This window comes from Giraffa tippelskirchi, chromosome 5, assembly GCF_054371585.1.
Source record: "Giraffa tippelskirchi isolate mGirTip1 chromosome 5, T2T-mGirTip1v1.2.pri, whole genome shotgun sequence".
In the NCBI taxonomy this organism is placed as follows: domain Eukaryota; kingdom Metazoa; phylum Chordata; class Mammalia; order Artiodactyla; family Giraffidae; genus Giraffa; species Giraffa tippelskirchi.
The window spans coordinates 2667010-2687482 of record NC_137279.1 but is presented as its reverse complement, the minus strand read 5'-3'; the positions used below and the strand labels follow the sequence as shown (position 1 = coordinate 2687482).

The following is a 20473-nucleotide window of genomic DNA, read 5'->3' as shown; positions in this document are numbered from 1 at the left end:
TCAGTCGTGTCCAACTCTTTGAGGCTCCAAGGACTGGAGCCCACCAGGCTCCTCTTTCATGGAATTTTCCAGGCCGGAATACTGGAGTGAGTTGCCATTTCCTACTCCAGGGGATCTGCCTAACCCAGGGATCAAATCTGGGTCTCTTGGGTCTCCTGGCATTGGCAGGTGGATTCTTTATAACTAGTGCCACCTGGAAAGCCCCTAACATACACATCAGTATTAATGTGTGTGTGTGTGTGTGTGTGTGTGTGTGTGTGTGTGTGTGTGTGTGTAATAGGTAAACAACAAGGATCTATGGTATAGCACAGGGAACCATACTCAATATTTTATAAGAACTCATAAGGGAAAAGAATGTGAAAAAGAATATTTCTTATACACACACACACACACACACACACATATATATACATGTACAACTGAATGTCTTTGCTGTACACCTGAAATTAACACAACATTGTAAATCAGCTATACTTCAGTATTTAAAAAAACTTGATATCCCCTAAAAATAGAGTGTGGTAAACCTACTCACATACTTTCGACAGTTTTTATCTGAGTTTTTCTCTCTCCTTTTGGTTTCTTTGGCACCATCCTTCCTGGTTTGCCTTCGCCCTCTCCATCTGCTTTCTGCTTTAGTCTTGCCTGGCGTTTTCTCTTGCTGCGGTCAATATTTGGCACATGTTTTTTGAGAGCCCCCTGTGTGAGGGCCACTATTTTCGGTAATTCTGCTGCTCCTCAGGGATGCCTGTGCTGGTGAATTCTATTAGTGGCTCCCAGTCACGTAGGCATCAGGTGGAGACTATGAAAATGGGTCTGTTTTGTTTTGGCTGTTGTGGCCCTCTCAACTTGGGGTGAACTTGCGGCACTGCTCAAAACCTCTGCAGGAGGAAAGGGCTGGTTGTGAGGGGCGTATGCCTTAAGTGTCCAGTATATTGGGTAAAACAGCAACAAGAAAGATTTAGCATCCTGATGGTTTCAAATACCCTTCTAGAACGATCATGCAAAGTTGCGGCCTCCAACGCCACCTCTACCTTGATGACTGATTCTCTCTGATGCATCCAGGCCTTCCTCCCAAGCCCCTCAACTGTTCCTACACACTCTGAAAGTAGAAAGTTAAAGTGTTAGCCGCTCAGTCATGTTGGACTCTTTTGCGACCCCGTGAACTGCAGCCCACCAGGCTCCTCTGTCCAAGGGATTCTCCAGGCAGGAATACTCAAGTGGGTTGCCATGCCCTTCTCCAGGGGGTCTTCCTGACCCAGGGAAGACACACTCTGAGCACACCCACAAACTGAGCACACCCAAACATCAATGTATTATCCCCAAATCTTCTGTCTCCTGCAGTTTTTCCCTCAAAGTCACAGCCCTGCACTTGGTACCTCAGCCAGAGATCCGCTCATCTGATGTCCCATCCTCCGTCATCCCTACTCGTCACTCATCAAGAGCTGGGTGTTCTGTCTTCTTTATATGTTTTCTGTCATTATGTCCTCTTTTTCTCTTTCTCACTGACTTGTTCAGAAAATCCAGCTTGCCTTTGCTCTTTTGGTCCACATGGTCCTCATACGATGGTCAGATTAACTCATATCCCAACTTAAAAATCTGAAAATTCCACATTTCCCCACAGTGGTGAGATAAATGGATGCCTGCCACCCAAATTCGCTCACATTTTGCCATTCCTATCCGTTGACCTGTCTTTCTTCAACCCCAAGGCCACAAGCCTGCCCACATCTCTGTCGTATCTTGCCTGGGTAAGTAAGCTTTGCTTTTGTTTGCTCTGTGGTCATACTTGCCTCCTCCTAATCCATCCTCCTCAGGGTGTCCATCCCTCTGTAAAGCCCTTAATAGCTTCTCTGTGAACTGAGGACAAAATACCACCTTTAACTTGCCTGCGAGTCACTGCTGGAGGCGCCTCTCCCAGCCACCCCGACCTCCGCTAGCTCCCCGCCCAGGGTGCCCTCTACACTGCTCCCCTTCAGCTCTGCAAATGCGCCTGGCTCCCCCCTTCCCCAGGGTCTTCCCACACGCTGTTTTCTCTGCCGAAAATACTCGTCCCTCCACGTCTTCCCCAGCTAAGTCTTACTCATCCTGTGGGTATCGTGAGTCCAAATAACTTGTGGTTTTGCAAAAATGCTGGGTTATTTATGCAACCATTCCTTGCTATTTTTTATCTTTTTTTTATTTGAAGTAGTTTCTCCCCCACCCAATATTGTGTTACTCTGTCTTAAAGAACTCGGTTCATCAGTGTTCTCATTCTGAACACTTTCTGAAAGTCTTAGGCTGACGTGGAAAGCCTCCTCTGTGTTCCCATGGATTTTGATCTTCCTCTGCCTACTTCGTTCCGATGAAAGTCCCCAGGGAGCTTTTTCCTTGCTGAGTTTCTCCTCACTCGTGAAAATATTAGCCAGCCACCTTCATTCAGTATATAGGCCAGGAGGAATGCAGTGCCTCCTTCCCTGGGGATTTAGTTTTAAAAGTCAGAACTTTGCTTTTATTGCTCACATTTAATTATTTTCTCCAGTGACCCATAGGACAGAAATCATAAGGACCACTTGCTTAAATGAACTTATATTTACATCTCCTCAGAGTAAAAGTATTTTGGATGAATCTGAGTTTTGCTAGAATTTTTATTTTTTCTTTTGAGATTGGAAGACGGATCTAGAAGGGGAGAAATGAACTATTTTGTTTTGCTTATTATTGTTTTTGCCTCAATAACCTCCTACTTCTACGGCTCTTAAGCAGAATTCTCTGCTTGTCTGTGTTGTTTTTCATTGTCTCTGAGCCTACTGGCAGCCCTGCCGGGCAGTCTTCACAAGGTCACAAGGCTGGTGTCTCTTTTGCACATGACAGAGGCCCTGGAGCTTCCTGCAGGAAGAACTCCTGGGGACAGCGTTTCTCCCGGGGGTGGTGGGAGCGGGGTTCATCAGGCAGCCCCACTGTGTGGTCGGCGTTTTCAAAATGCTCCACCATAACTGATTCAGTGATCGCCTTCACTGTCTCCAGTATTGAGGGACAATTAGAATGGACTCAAATGAATCAGATGGTTAATAATATTCCGATTTACCCTCAGTCATTACAGTTATTGGCTCTCTCACCCTTTCTTTGTTTTCCTTCCTATGTCTTTATCATCTTATCAACTTATTAGACATGTATCTGTGTCCATAATTCAATATTTGATTGTAGTTTTCTTTTTTTCTGCCTCAATACTTTTCTTTGTTAGGAATATCAATATTATATACAATGAATCACTTCTATATATTTTTTACATTATTTTCTCCATTCCTTTTACATTTCTTCTTCATTTCCACTTTACCTCTTTTTGAAATCTCTCTTGTCTCCCTGGCTTGGGGCAGTATCTTTTCTCCTTTATGCTAACACTGACGTGGCCTTCACGTGTCTGATCCGTTTTTCTCCTGATTTCCGATGGCTCATCTCCACAGACGCTTCTCCACTCAGCCTCTCTGACTCACTGGTTCATGCAAGTATGACTTCCTTCTCACGACACATACATTCATCATGTGAGACATACTTTCATCAAGAATTAAGTTCCTGCTGTCAATCACCAGTTTGAATCAGTCAAATAATGTGTTTTGAACGCATGCTCTGTCACACGATGTTTTATGCCGTACTGATAGTGCTGCTTTATATTTTCATTCTTGCCAAGTTGTTGATAAATTCTCCAAGAGCAGCAGCCATAACTTTTTTCCCCTTAAATCTCTGCTGTGTAGCATAGCGCCTCAAACACTGTAGGTGCTCAAAAAATAAGAATAAATTAGGTTGGTAGGTAAGGAAATTAAGCAAAAGGTATTGATCACACAGAGAAGGTTTTACAGACAATGGAACATTTAAATTTGATGTTGAAAAATTAGGAGTTTTCCAGGACAGTAAAACTGGACAGAGGATTGCTAAGCCAGGAGAAGGTTACAAACAAGCTTGGGGCTCAGGTTTATCGGACTTTAGTGATTCCCCGTGAATCACAGGCCATCTTTGAACTGGTCACAGTGTTCTCCAGGCCGGAGTCAGATTTATGCTGATGGTTGTTTGGATGTTTTGATGAGGCAGATCCCACCTCAAATGAGAGGGACTATAAATGGGAGAGAAATAACCTTATAACAAGTAATGAACTAGAAAAGTGTGTTCAGAAGAGGTCTTCTGACATTTCCTAGGCATATCATTTCTCTATGGCAGTTGTAACAAATTATCACTAGCTGAATGGCTTTAAGCAAGAGAATTTATTTCCATAGCTTAGGAGGCTAGAAGTCCAAAGTCAAGGTGTTGGCAGGGCCAGGCTCCCCCAAAGGGTGTAGGAGCGAATGCTTCCTGGCCTCCGCCTGCTGCTGGTGATTCACTGGTGGTCTTCTGCTCGTGACAACATACCTGTCGTCTCTGCCTCTCGTATCAGATGGTCTTCTTTCCTGGGTCTGTGTCCAAGGTTCTCTCCTCTTACAAGGATACTAGTCATTGGATGAGGGCCCTAGTCTAGGAGGACCTCATTCTAACTTGATAATGTCTGTAGAGACCCTCTGTACACATAAAGTCACATCCCGAGGTGCCTGGGCAGGTGTGGATGTTGGTGGGGACATTGTCAACCCAGGACAGGAGGTGTCATCAAGCTCTTCCTCTGCCTGGAGCCTTTGCACCTGCAGATAACAAAACTCTCTATCAGGACCTATTAAATGTCACCTCCTTCAGGAGGAGTATAATCTAAGGTAATGTCTTCTTATTGTTCTCTATGGTGTATCTGTTCAGCTTCTTTCATTTCATTTATCAGAACATGTAATTGTTGCTTTACATTCTCCCTCAGAAAAGTACAATCTCCCTGAAATTGAAGAGCCCACTACCATTATTTGCTTAGTCACATGCAACTCTTTGCGACCCCATGGACTGTAGCCCGCCAGGCTCCTCTGTCCATGGGATTCTCCAGGCAACAATATTGGAATGGGTTGTCATTTCCTCCCCCAGGGGATCTTCCTGATCCAGGGATTGAACCCACATCTCGTGCCTTTCAGGTAGATTCTTTACCATTGAGCCATCAGGGAATGGAATGGAATGTATGGAATAACTGATTATAAACAATAGGAATTTTCTGCTTAATTACACTTGTTCAAGCAACATTTTGCCTTTCACGCTAATAAATGACTATTAATTCATACACGTAAATATTTATATCTCAGTTAAGATCTGCAGAAAATATTGAGGACTTTCAACAGTGTCTATGAGGAAAAATGAAAACAGCCTGGATTCAGTCCTTACTCCCAGAGGCTTATAATTTAAAACAGAAGAAACATATTTTAAAAAAGAAAAAAATAATCACCCTTAGGGTTTTTATCTTAATGTTGGTATCAATTCAACATACTCAAAAAACTGCAAAAGTGTAGGTTCATATGTAGTTCACTTTCTTCCGAAATTGCTACTGCGTAGCAATAGTAAGAGTTAGCTGTCTTTGAGCTCTCTTATGCCTGGAACATAATAAACACTCAGTAACTATTAGCTGGATAAATTAATGAATGAACAGTTTGTCAACAGGCAGAGGAACCCAATTCTTATCGCTAAGGAACAGGCACCGGTTTTGCAGAGCTTAAGTGGACAGGAGCCATTCATACTTGCAGTGTTCCTGACAGTCTTTCCCACCAGAATTCCTGGCTAGACTGACTCGTGTGTGGCAAAGTTTGTCTTGCTGTCTGAAAATTTGCGGGAAACGATCCAAAAGTGACAACCGACTTAGCTGGAGTCCTCTCTTTTAAATTTGGGAACATTCCACGATCTCTGTCAAAGAAGGATTGATTAGCAGATTTTTTTTTTCTTAGTGAAACCCTCCATCTTGATAAGCAACGAAAAGCTTAGTAGTAAACTGAATTGTTTATTTCTATTTTTAATTAGAGAATGATTGCTTTATAATTGCATAAATTGTAATCCTAAAAGAAATCAACCCTCAATATTCATGGGAAGGACTGATGCTGAAGTTCCAAGACTTGGGCCACCAGATGCAAAGAGCTGACTCATTGGAAAAGACCCTGATCTGGGAAAGGTTGAGGGCAGGAGGAGAAGGGGACAAGAGGGTGAGATGGTTGGATGGCGTCACCGACTCGATGGACATGAGTTTAACCAAACTCCAGGACATAGTGAAGGACAGAGACACCTGGAATGCTGCAGTCCATGGGGTCACAAAGAGCTGGACATGACTTAGCAACGGAACAACCATTTCTTTACAATGTTGTGTTGGTTTCTGCTGTAGAACAGTGTGAATCAGCTACAATATATGTACATCCTCTCCCTCTTGAGCCTCCTGGGCCCTTTAAATATATATATTTCTTGCTCTCCAATATATAAGGAGAGTGAATTTTGGCTTTTTTGACTTCCGGCGAAACATGTCTCATGACAGTTTGAGCCACGGTGTTGGCAGCTTCCTCGGCCAAAAGCCTGAGGCTGTATTACTAATGCATCAGTGTCACCATGCACATCTGAGCTGCCTTCTGTAATTTTCTTGCTCTCCCTCTCTTGGACCCTTACAAGGATTCTCCACATTAAGAGTTAACAGCATTCCTCCTTTCTAGTGCACCTGCCTTTAGATAAATAATTTTCTCCATCGCTGTCCAGGAACCCTTTGAAATCCCCTTTGTTGGTCAGCCCCACAGCTGTATCCTGATCCAGGGGCCGTGTCGGAGGCCCGAGGACGCCGGCTCTCACGATTCTTATTGTCCGTCTCGGGAAGCGCCTCTCCTTGCATGCATGTTTCTTGCAAATAATGTCGTCTTGAGTTTCTGACTTGATCCCAAACAGTCAAGCTGGCGCTTTATTCTCTTGGAATTGAAGGAGCAGGAGTGACTGGTTTCTTCCCCCGACCCCTCCCAATTTGCTCAAACCTGCGAGCAGCTCAGAGAGAAGGCACGGCCACACGTGTCACAGGCACTGTCAATTAGGGTGACGGGCAGCCGGGCCCTGGCCCTGAGCTGTGCCAGGCGCGACGCTGGTTTACAGAGACCAAAAGCGAGAGGGTCAGGAGCGCTCTGGCTCATGGCGTGCTCTTGTTGAAGAGCGCATTGTGATTTCTGACAGAGGAAGGAAGGCATTTGGACAAAACAAAGGAAGGAAGAATTTGTTATTTCTTTCCACCAGCCAAGTCTCTGGTTCCTGTTGCCAAGAATATAACTTTAATTTATAAGACAAATACAAACCTAATTATATACCATTTAAAATTTAATTCAGAGTCACACCATCTCTTTGGAGTCAAGTTCTCTATTTTGAGGTTTAAAAAAATGAGAAAGATAAGAATCCTGGCAGATCCCTTAATGCAAATTCTGTCACCTGTATGTGTGGTTACCAAAAGTATGGGTGTCAAATAAAATTTAATGAATTATATCTATTTTTAAATTAAGTCTGCTGAATATATTTGCCATACTACAATCAGGAGTGTATTCTGGTTTTCAGCAAACTGGATAACAGGAAGAAGAAAAGTAGAGAAATGCCATAAATACAAACTGGAATTATTATATGACAGCGTTGTTGTCAGGATACAGCTTGAAAGGACCAAGCTTCACCATGTCACCTGCGAAGCTGAAAGCACAAAGTTACATTAAAAACACACGAGAAATCTGAAATCATGCTGAAAGAATCCTTTCCTGGTTTTTTCCCATCCCGAAGTAAAAACGTTCCCCACCAAAGCTCACCATTGAGAAAATGTCTGTAAGGGATATATTTCAGTTGAGTTGACCCTTATTTTATTTAACGCAATAGTTTGCCTGTCACCGCAAAGGCTTCGCATGAACACGTCTCTCAAGTTCCAAACAATTAGCTTCAAGAACAAAAGAGTGACTGTGCACAAGTCATCGGCTGGTCAACCTCGACTGACAAGTCACACCAAGGCAGCTGCTTGAGGTCTGATCAACCTTGAGAATGAGCTTTGGCCTCACGTCTAGTGATTCCCGATGTTAGTAAACCTACGTGAGCGACGGCTTTTCACCTTTCCATGCCCATGTGAGTAAAACCATAGAAAATGTGAGCAAAAATGTTTTAAACAAAATACAAATTACATATTCAAATAACATATTCAGGAAATATCAATATTAAGGTGGTTTTTAGCAATGTTAAATTAAGAACGTTGTTCACTGCCTTTTCACGGAATTGTTTATTAGAATAAAAATTATTATAGCACACTATGTAAGTGGGGTGTGATAAAAATTAACACTGCACTAACAAGAAAAGAAAACCCAGTAGAGAAAAGAGAAAAAACAGCCATAAGGGATCCATTATTTATTTTACTCTCACAGAGAAAAGTAAGCAAAAATTGTACCTGTTTTGCATTTTAATAGTAATGTTCAGAGTTCGTGTTTCCCCGTAGCTCTAAAAATGCCTAGGAATTTTTTAAAGTTAATAAATCTATGATGCTATATTTTGGATTATAAAAACATTTATTCTACAGTTATATTTATTTATTCTGCATAAAACAAGAGAGAAAACTCACTGCATTTTCCTGTGAGAAATTTTCATTCTAAAGGAACAATGTATCTTCCCACTTGGTAATTCAACAAGTTTCCAGGCTCCTCGTGATCCGTAAGAGGGCACTCCTGCTCCTTCATCCTTCATGGAGCAGAAGCAGAGCTCACCACTCCTGTCTGTAAGACAGACATGCAGATTCTAAAAGACTGAAGGCAAGAGGAGAGGGGTGACAGAGGATGAGATGGCTGGATGGCATCACCGACTCCATGGACATGAGTTTGAGTAAACTCCGGGAGCTGGTGATGGACAGGGAGGCCTGGCATGCTGCAGTCCCTGGGGTCACAAAGAGTCAGACAAGACTTACATGTCAAACAACAACAACATGAACCTTCGGACTGATGCTTGCAAAAACCCATCAGTTAGTACACTGCTTAGAAAGTTAAGAAACAAAAACAAGGTATAGAATCGGTGTGGTTGAAATTTCTACACTAAGTCATTGGCAACAGGAATCATATGTATTTCGGACCATAACAAAGTTTCACCAGAGAAATTTGCAGCAGGGACTTTGCACATGACAGTGCCCCATCCCCTACCTGCATGGATCTTTAAACTTTCCATTTTAGCTGAATCAGCATATAACCCTATAATACTTTTAAATCCTGAGAGAGTCCCTTGATCTGCCATCCCCCATCCAACTTCTGCCCAATTTCTATGCCCTCCTTTACAAAACTCATAGCAAATAGTAGCCCTGTTCCCCCAGTCCAGCTCTTAATGCACAGCCTCTTTAACCCACCAGTCACAGCAGCACTAAAACCGTTCTGTGGAGCTCAAGGTCACCAACAATATCCACGTCCTCCAACCAAATGTTTAATTCTCTGTCGCCATCATTATATGCCCTAAGCAACGTTTGCTAGAATGGGTCACTCCTTTATGACAAGCCTGCCAGCCTGCATCTTGCATAAGCAAGTGCTATGACTTCACCATCTGTTCATGTCAATATTCTTTTAGGGGATCTTTTCTGTATCTACTCTGGCTTCACAGGTGGTTTTATTCAACCGTGTCCTTCCTTTTATCCCTCCCCTCTAAGGACACTACTATTCTGACAGCTGTCACCTGAACCTTAGGACTAGCTTTGCTTGCTTCCTCTCACTTACCATCACAGCCCTGGGAGTCACTGCTGCTTCTGTTGCATTATCAGTAGTTTGTTCTTTTACACTGCTATACAGTATTCCATTGTATGAATATTCCACATTTATTTCCTCTATCAACTGTGGGTGGTTTATAATTTGGGGATATTATGAGTCAAGATGCTATAAACATTTATGAGCATGTGTTTGATTGGACGTAAGCACTTGTTTTGGTTGGGAATGTGTTCAAGGAAGGAAATGCTCAATTCCATTCTTAGATGTAGGTGTTTGTTGTTGCTGCTGTTCAGTCACAAAGTTGTGTCTAACTCTTTGCAACCCCATGGAATGCAGCGTGCCAGGCTTCCCTGTCTTTCACTATTTCCCAGAGTTTGCTCAAATGCTTCCCTGATGGCTCAGACAGTAAAGGATCCACCTGCAATGTAGGAGATGTGGGTTTGATCTCTGGGTTGGGAAGATCCCCTGGAGGAGGGCATGGCAACCCACTCCAGTACTCCTGCCTAAAAAATCCCCACGGACAAAGGAGCGAGGGAGGCTACAGTCCATGGGGTCACAAAGAGTCAGACACGACTGAGTGACTAAGCACAGCACAGCACAGACCATTAAGTCGATGATGCCGTCCAACCGTCTCATCCTCTGCTGCCCCCTCCTCCTGCCCTCAGTCTTTCCCGGGATCAGGATACAGGTATAAGCATATTTATTTTAGTTGGTACTACCAAAGAGTTTCATAAAACATTTATATCAAGTTAAAGACCTATAGTCAATGTAGGAGAGCTCCATTTAATTCAAATTTACACCACACTTGATACTAATTGTTAATTTTAGCTATGGTGAATATTTAATGGTAGCTCATGATTTTACTTTGTATTTTTTCCTAATGCTGAATGATACTGAGAATCTTTTCATATATTTTAGTGTCTATTTTTATATCTTCCTTCATGAAGTGTCTTTTCAAGTCTTTGCTTATATTTCTCTTGAATGATCTTTGTATTATCAATTTGAAAATTACTTTTTAGAAATGCTAAATGGATTTATGCATTTTCTGTGTATGAAATATCTTTTACTCGTCTGTGCTTTGCTTACCTTTTACTTTCTTAATAGTGGTTTTGATGAGTAGAAATTTTAAGTTTAAAGAAGTCCAATGTACTGTTGATTTCTTTTATCATTAGCAATTTCTGTTATCCTGTTTTGTTTTTTAAGTTTTATTGGCGTATAATTGCTTTACACTATTGTTAAGTTTCTGCTCTACAACAGTGTCAATCAGACAAAGCTGAGCTCCATGTGCTGACAGCACGTTTCTACTAGCTGTGTATCTCACACATGGCCGTGTATGTATGTCGACGGTATTCTCCCAGTTCATCCCCCCTCCCCGCCCATGTTCACGGGTCCATTCTCTACACTTGTGTTCCTACTCCTGCCCTGCAAGTAGGTTCCTCTGTACCATCTCTCTGGGTTCCACGTATACACGTTAACATATGGTATTTGTTTCTGCCCTTCTGAGTTACTTCACTCTCTGTGACACATTCTATGCCCATCCACATCTCTACAGATGACCTAATTTTGGTCCTTTTTATGGCTAAGTAATACTCCACTGTATATATGTACCACAGCTTCTTTATCCATTCATCTGTCGTTGGACATTTAGATGGCTTCCATGTCCTGATTATTGTAAATAGTGCTGCAATGATCATTGGGGTACATGTGTTTTTTGCATTATGGTTTTCTCAGGGTAAATGCCCAGGAGTGGGATTGCTGGGTCATATGGCAGCTCTATTTTTAGTTTTTTAAGGAACCTCCATACTGTTCTCCAGAGTGGTTGTATCAATTTAAATTCCCATCAACAGTGCAAGAGCGTTCCCTTTTCTCCACATCTTCTTCAGCATTTATTCTTTGTAGATTTTTGATGATGGCCATTCTGACCTCTGTGAGGTGATACCTCATTCTAGTTTTGATTTGCATTTCTCTAATAATTAGTGGTATGCTGCAGTCCAGGAGCTCACAAAGAGTTGGACACACCTCAGCAATCTAACAACCACAACAAAATAATTAGTGATGCTGAGCATCTTTTCATGTGCCTCTTAGTCATCTGTATGTGTTCTTTGGGGAAATGTATATTTAGGTTTTCCACCCATTTCTTATTAGGTTGTTTGTTTGTTTGATATTGAGCTATTTGTATATTTTGGACACTATACCTTCTCAGTTGATTCATTTGCAAATATATTCTCCCATTTTTATTTTTTCATCTTGTTTATGGTTCCCTTTGCTGTGCAGAAGCTTTGAAGTATAAGTAGGTCCCATATGTTTAGTTTTTATTTTCATTACAGTAGGAGGTGGGTCAAAAAATATCTTTCTGTGATTTACATAAAAGAGTGTTCTGTGTTTTCCTCTAAGAGTTTTATAGTACCCAGTCTTACATTTAGGTCCTTAATCCATTTTTAGTTTATTTTTGTGTATAGTGTTCAGTTCAGTCGCTCAGTTGTGTCCAACTCTTTGCGACCCCATGGACTGCAGCATGCCAGGCCTCCCTGTCCATCACCAACTCCCGGAGTCTACCCAAACCCATGTCCATTGAGTCAGTGATGCCATCCAACCATCTCATCCTCTGTCGTCCCCTTCTCCTCCTGCCTTCAATCTTTCCCAGCATCAGGGTCTTTTCAAATGAGTCAGTTCTTTGCATCAGGTGGCCAAAGGATTTGAGTTTCAGCTTCAGCATCAGTCCTTCCAATGAATATTCAGGACTGATTTCCTTTAGGATGGATTGGTTGCATCTCCTTGCTGTCCAAAGGAATCTCAAGAGTCTTCTCCAACACCACAGTTCAAAAGCATCAATTCTTCGGCACTCAGCTTTCTTTATAGTCCAACTCTCACATCCATACATGACTGCTGGAAAAACCATAGTTTTGAGTAGACAGACCTTTGTTGGCAAAGTAATACCTCTGCTTTTTAATATGCTGTCTAGGTTGGTCATAACTTTTCTTCCAAGGAGCAAGCATCTTTTAATTTCATGGCTGCAGTCGCCATCTGCAGTAATTTTGGAGCCCAAAAAAGTAAAGTTTGTCACTGTGTCCACTGTTTCTCCATCTATTTGCCATGAAGTGATGGGACTAGATGCCATGATCTTAGTTTTATGAAGGTTGAGCTTTAAGCCAATTTTTTCACTCTCTTTCACTTTCACCAAGAGGCTCTTTAGTTCTTCTTCACTTTCTGCCATAAGGGTGGTGTCATCTGCATATCTGAGGTTATTGATGTTTCTCCCGGCAACCTTGACCCAGCTTACCATTCCCTTCTCCAGCAGACCATGTTTTGTCAGAACTCTCCACCATGACCCATCCGTCTTGGGTGGCCCTACACGGCATGGCTCATGGTTTCATTGAGTTAGACAAGGCTGTGGTCCATGTGATCAGATTGGTTAGTTTCCTGTGATTGTGGTTTTCAGTCTGTCTGCCCTCTGATAGAGAAGGATAAGAGGCTTATGGAAGCTTCCTGATGGGATATGTGTGTGTGTGTGTGTGTGTGTGTGTGTGTGTAGTGTTAGAGAACATTTAATTTCATTCTTTTACATGTAGCTGTTTCTTCCCAGCACCACTTATTGAAGAGACTGTCCTTTCTCCATTATATATTCTTGCTTCCTTTGTTTATTTGTGTATTTGTATATACAAATATCCTTGTATATTTGATTAGGTGACCATGGGTGCATGAGTTTACCTCTGGGCTTACTGTCCTGTACAGAAATTGAGCTATATTTCTGTTTTTGTGCCAGTACCATATTGTCTTGATGACTGTAACTTTGTAGCATAGTCTGAAGTCAGAGAGAGAGAGCCTAATTCCTCCATCTCCATTTTTCTTTCTCATGATTGTCTTGGCTATTTGGGGTCTTTTGTGTTTCCAAACAAATTTTTGGACAAAATTTTTGTTCTACTTCTGTGAAAAATTCTATTGGCTGTTTGATAGGGATTGCATTGAACCTGTAAACTGATTTGGTTAGTATAGACATTTTCACAATATCGATTATTCTAATCCAAGAACATGGGACATCTTTCTGTCATCTTTGACCTCCTTCATTGGTATTTTATAGTTTTCTGACTACAGGTTTTTGCCTCCTTAGGTAGGTTTATTCCTATGTATTTTATTCTTTTTATTGCAGTGGTAAATGGGACTGTTTCATTACTTTCTCTTTCTGATCTTTCATTGTTAATGTAGAGGAATGCAAGAGATTTCTGTGCATTAACTTTGTATCCTGCAACTTTACCAAATTCATTGATGAGCTCCAGTAGTTTTTTGGTGGCATTTTTTGAATTTTCTATGTATGGTATCATGTCATCTGCAAAGTGTGACAGTTTTACTTCTTCTTTTCCAAGTTGCATTCTTTTTCTTTTTCTTCCCTGATTGTCATGGCTAGGACCTCCAAATCTATGTTGAGTGAGTGGTGAGAGTGGACATCCTTGTCTTGTTCCTGATCTCTGATAAAATGCTTTCAATTTTTCACCATTGAGAATGATGCTTGCTTTGGGTTTGTCATATATGGCCTTTATTATGTTGAAGTAGGTTCCCTCTATGCCCACTTTCTGGAGAGTTTTTATCATAAATTGGTGTTGAATTTTGTCAAAAGCTTTTTCTGCATCTATTGAGATGATTATATGGTTTTTATTCTTTAATTTGTTAGATCTCCTGGAGAAGAAAATGGCAACCCACTCCAGTAGTCTTGCCTGGAAAATTCTGTGGATGGAGGAACCTGGTGGGCTACAAACCATGGGGTCACAAAGAGTCGGACACGACTAAGTGACTTCACTTTTCACTTTCTGGTACATCACATAGATTTACATATATTGAAGAATCCTTGCGTCCCTCAGATAGATCTCACTTGATCATGGTGTCTGAGCCTTTTACTGTGTTGTTGGATTCTGTTTGCTAATATTTAGTTGAAGATTTTTGTGTTTATGTTCATCAGGGGTATTGCTCTTATTGTCTTTTTTGTGATATCTTTTACTGGTTTTGGAATCAGGGCGATGGTGGCTTCATAGAATGAATTTGGGAGTGTTCCACCCTCTGCATTTTTTTAAAGAGTTTCAGGAGGATAGGTGTTAGCCTTTCTCATAAATGTTTGACAGAATTTACCTGTAAAGTCATATGCTATTGGACTTTCGTTTGTTGAAAGATTTTAACTACTAAACTAGCAGACACTCAGTTGTGTCTGACTCTTTGGGACCCATTGACTGTAGCTTGCCAGGCTTCTCTGTACATGGAATTTTCGAGAATACTGGAGTGGGTTTCCATTTCCTTCTCCAGGGGATCTTCCCAACCCAGGGATTGAACCCGCATCTCGTGCGTCTCCTGCACTGGCAGGCAGATTCTTCACCACTAGTGCCACCTGGGAAGCATTACTTTTTGTCATTATGTGTGATTGTTCTATTTATATTTTTCATTTCTTCATGATTCATTCTTGAAAGGTTTTACCTAAGAATTTATCCATTTCTTCCAGGTTGTCCTTTTTATTGACATATAGTTGCATGTAGTAGTCTCTTATGAGCCTTTGTATTTCTGCAGTGTCAGTTGTAATTTCTTTTTCATTTCTAACTTTATTGACTTGAATCCTCTCTCCTTTTTTTTTGATGAGTCTGGCTAAAGGTTTATCAATTTTATCTTCTCATAGAACCAACTTTTAGTTTTATTGATCTTTGCTATTTTTTATTCATTTCTATTTCATTTATTTCTGCTCTGATCTTTATGATTTTTTTTCCCTTCTACTAACTTTGGGGGTTTTTTGTTCTTTCTCTAGTTGCTTTAGCTGTAAGATTAGATTGTTTGAGATTTTCTTCTTTCTTGAGGAAAGACTGAATTGCTATAAACTTCCCTTAGAATTGCTTTTGCTGCATCCCATATAATTTGTGTCATCTTATTTTCATTGTCATTTGTTTCTATATATATTTTTTTATTTCTTCTTTGGTTTCTTCAGTGATATCTTGGTTATTTAGTAATGTATTATTTAGCTTCCTTGTGTTTGTGTTTTTTTATACTTTTTTCCCCCATAATTGATTTCTAGTTTCATAATAGCTTTGTGGTTGGAAAAGATGCTTGATATAATTACAGTTTTCTAAAATTTACCAAGGTTTGATTTGTGACCCAAAATGCTATCTATCCTGGAGAAGTTCCATGTGCATTTAAGAAGAAAGTGTATTCAGTAGCTTTCAGGTGGAATGTCCTATAAATATCAATCAAGTCTATCTGGTCTATTGTGTCATTTAAAGCTTGTGTTTCCTTATTTATTTTCAATCTGGATCATCTGTCCATTGATGTAAGCAGGGTGTTACTGTCAATTTCCCCTCTTACGGCTGTTAGCATTTGCCTTACGCTTTGAGGTGCTCCTATGCTGGGTACATAAACATTTATAATTGTTGTTATCTTCTTGAATTGATTCCCTTATTATGTAGTGACTTTATCTTAAAGTCTATTTTACTTGATATGAGTATTGCTACCCCACTTTTGATTTCCATTTGCATATTTTTCCACCTCCTCACTTTCATGAAAGTGTCCCTAGATCTGAAGTGGATCTCTTGTAGACAGCAGAACTATGGGTCTTGTTTGTATATCCATTCAACTAATCTGTGTCATTTGATTGGAGTATTTACTCCTTTTACACCTAAGATAGTTATTGATAAGTATATTTTTATTACCATGTTATTTTGGGTTTCTTAATTGAAGTATAGTTGATTAATAATATTAGTTTCAAAAGTACAACATAGAGATTCAATATTTTTATAGATTGTTATCCATTTAAAGTTATTATGAAATAATAGGTATATTTTCCCATGCTGTACAGTATATCCTTGGTGTTTATTTCATACACAGTATCAATTGTTTGTGCCTCTTAATCCCATACACCCATCTTGCTTCCCTACCCACCCATCTTCTCCCCACTGGTAACCACTAGTTTGCTGTCTATATTGGTAAGTCTGTTTCTGTTTTGTCATATACATTTGCTTTATTTCTTAGATTTCACATGTAAATGATAGCCTAGAATATTTGCCTTTCTCTGATTTATTTCACTGATCATAATTCTAGGTCCATCCATACTCTTGTAAATGGCAGAATTTTATTCTTTTTTACAGTTGAGCAAATAGCCCCAGGTCATTCACCTTAAAACCTAAATAAAGAAATAATCGGCCAACCAGAGGTATAGAATTGGTATAGAATTTAAAGACTCAAGAGATGGTTTTCTATAACAAGTTAACCTGGGGTATCCTCTAATGCACATTAACGAAGTCTCCTTTATGTACAGTTGAGAAGGTCCCCTGGAGGAGGAAATGGCAACCCACTCCAGTATTTTTGCCTAGAGAATCCCATGGACAGAGGAGCCTGGCGGGCTACAGTCCATGGGGTCACAAAAAGTCGGACACGACTGAGCGACTAATACTAATACTAATATTCCATTATATATATGTACACCACATGCCCTTTACCTATTCATTTGTTAATGGGCACTTACATTGCTTCCATATCTTGGCAATTATAAATGATGCTCCTATGAACACTGGGGAGCATGTACATTTTTGAACAAGTGTTTTCATTTTCTTTGGTTATATACCTAGCAAGAAAATTGCTGGATCTTATAGTATTTCTATTTTTAGCTTTTAAAGGAAACTTCATACTGTATCTTTATATCTTCTTTGGAGAAATGTCTGTTTGGCTCTTTTGTCCACTTTTTAATTGGGTTCTTGTTTTCAATATTGAGTTGTGTGAGCTGTCTATAAATTTTGGATATCGATGACTTACCAGTCATGTCATTTGCAAATATTTTTTCCATTCGGTTGGTGACTTGTTCAGTTGGTTGCTTTATTTTGCTGTGCAAATGCTTTTAACTTTAGGTCCCATTTGTTTATTTTTCCTTTTATTTCTCTTGCCTTAGGAGAAGGATCCAAAAAAAATATTGCTACAACTTATGTCATAGGATGTTCTGCCTATGTGTTTTGTTTTTTTTTTTTGAATGTTATCATTTCAGATCTTACATTTAGGACTTTAATCCATTTTGAGTTTATTGTTGTATATGATGTGAGAAAATATTCTAATCTCATTTTTTCCTTGTAGCTGTCCAGTTTTCCCAGCATCACTTATTAGCAGAGGTTGTCTTTTCTCCATTGCATTTTGTTACCTCATTTCTCATAGATTAACTCACCGTTAAGTGTGTGGGTTTATTTCTGGACTCTCTAGTCTGTTACATTGATCTGTTTTTGTACCAGTACTGTGCTGTTTTAAATACTGATCATTTACAGTATAGTCTGATATCAGAGAGCATGATACTTCCAACTTTGTTCTGCTTTCTCAAGATCAGTTTGGCTGTTTGGAGTTTTGTGGATCTATATAAGTTAGGGGTTTTTGTTCTAGTTCTGTGAAGAATTTCATGGGTATTTTGATAGAGACTGCATTAAATCTGTAGATTGTTTTGGGTAGTATGACCATTTTAACAATATTAATTCTTCCAATCCAAGAACACAAGATATCTTTCCATTTCTCTGTATGATTTTCAGATTTCTTTAGCGATGTTTTGTAAGTTTCAGAGTCTAGTTATTTCACCTCGTTCGTTAAGTTTATTTCTAGATATTTTATTCTTTTTGATGATATTGTTAAGGAATTGTTTCCTTAAATTCTCTTGCTGATAGCTTATTACAAATGTACAGAAAAGCAACAAATATGAATCTTGTATCCTTCAACTTTACTAAATTCATTTATTCTAATGGGGTTTTTTTTTTTTTTGAGGTGGAGCTTTAGTATGTTCTATGTGTAGCAATCATGCAATCTGCAAACAGTGGCAGTTTTACTTCTTCCTCTTCAATTTGGATTCCTTTTGTTTCTTTTTATTATCTATTGCTGTGGTGAAAACAGCCAATGATTTTAACTATATTAAGTAGAAGTGGTGAGAGTGGACATCTTTTGTGTTATGCCTGATCTTAGAGGAAATGCTTTCAAGCTTTTCACCATTGAGTATGATATTAGCTGTGGGTTTGTCATGTATGGCCTTTGTTATGCTGAAGTGTCTTCCCTCTATACCTGTTTTGTTGAGAGCTTTTATCATGAATGGATGTATGATCCTTTTTATCTATTGTCAAATTTGGCTTTGTTAAGGATATTTGTATCTATTTTCATTAGAGATGTTGGCCTACAATTTTCTTTTTTTGTAATATCTTTCCCTGATTTTGGTATCACAGTAATAGTGGACTTGTAAGTTTGAGATTGTTACATTCTCTTCAACTTTTTGGAACAGCTTGGGAAGGAGAACTCTTCTTTATATGCTTGATAGGATTTCCCTGTAAAACTATCTGGTCCTGGACTTTTATTTGCTGTGAACTTTTAAAATTATATATTCAATTTCACTATTCGGGAAATAGGTTGTCTATTTCTGATTTGGTCTCAGAAGGTTATCTATTTCTAGAAATTTGTCCATTTCTTCTAGGTTGTCCAATTTGTTGGCATATAACTGTTCACAATATTGTCTTAAAATTCTTTGCCTCTCTGTGGAATTGGCTGCTGTTTTTCTTCTTTTATTTCTCATTTTGTTAATTTGAGTTCTCTCTCTTTTTGATGAGCTTGGCTGAAGGTTTATCAGCTTTACTGTCTTTTTAAAGAGCTAGCTCTTGTTTTACTGATATTTTCTATTTTTGTGTCTACTTCCTCTCTGATCTTTATTATTTCCTTCCTACTGCTAACTGGGCTTTGTTAATTCTTTTCTAAATTCTTTATGATGGAAAGTTAGGTTGCTTATTTGATATTTGTCTTGCTTCCTGAGGTCTGCCTGCATCACTATAAACTTACCTCTTAGAACTGCTTTTGCTGTATCCCACAGATTTTGGAAAGTTACATTTCCATTTTCATTGTCTAGAGGTATTTTCATATACTTAAAATATTTCATATTTCGCATATAACTATAATTATTTGTTTTAAACAGGTAGACCTTTAAGTTCAAACATTCTAAAAGATCTACATTTTCTTTACTCCCTTCACACTTTTTTCTTTTTAAGTATAGTTGATTTACAATGTTATGTACAGCAAAATGAGTCAGTTTATATCAGTTCAGTTCAGTTCAGTCGCTCACTCGTGTCCAACTCTCTGCGACCCCATGAATTGCAGCACGCCAGGCCTCTCTGTCCATCACCAACTCCCAGAGTCTACCCAAACTCATGTTCATGGAGTCGGTGATGCCATCCAACCATCTCATCCTCTGTCATCCCCTTCTCCTCCCTCCCCCAATCCTACCCAGCATTAGGGTCTTTTCCAATGAGTCAACCCTTCGCATGAGGTGCCCAAAGTATTGGAGCTTCAGTTTCAACATCAGACCTTCCAATGAACACCCAGGACTGATCTCTTTTAGGATGGATTGATTGGATCTCCTTGCAGTCCAAGGGACTCTCAAGAGTCTTCTCCAACACCACAGTTCAAAAGCATCAATTCTGCGGCGCTCAGCTTTCTTCACCGTCCAACTCTCACATCCATACATGACCACTGGAAAAACCATAGCCTTGACTAGACGGACTTTTGTTGGCAAAGTAATGTCTCTGCTTTTAAACATGCTATCTAGGTTGGCCATAGCCTTCCTTCCAAGGAGTAAGCGTCTTTTAATTTCATGGCTGCAGTCACCATCAGCAGTGATTCTGGAGCCCAAAAAAGTAAAGTCTGACACTGTTTCCACTGTTTCCCCATCTATTTCCCATGGAGTGATGGGACCAGATGCCATGATCTTAGTTTTCTGAACGTTGAGCTTTAAGCCAACTTTTTCACTCTCCTCCTTCACCTTCATCAAGAGGCTCTTTAGTTCTTCTTCACTTTCTGCCATAAGGGTGGTGTCATCTGCGTATCTGAGGTTATTGATATTTCTCCTGGTTTATATAGTATCCATATATATCATATAT

General features: G+C 39.8%; 2 long non-coding RNA genes across 3 annotated transcripts in view; one reads left to right on the top strand and one right to left on the bottom strand.

The window, feature by feature from the left end:
- LOC145504613 (uncharacterized) overlaps nt 1-20473 on the top strand; it is a 268079-nt gene that overhangs the window by 211977 nt on the left and 35629 nt on the right. The window lies entirely within an intron of this gene.
- On the bottom strand, nt 4212-9497 carry LOC145504614 (uncharacterized). The gene is made up of 2 exons (XR_014052335.1): nt 5598-9497; nt 4212-4634 (listed from the first exon to the last, which is right to left on the bottom strand). It is a non-coding gene; the product is annotated as an uncharacterized LOC145504614 (long non-coding RNA).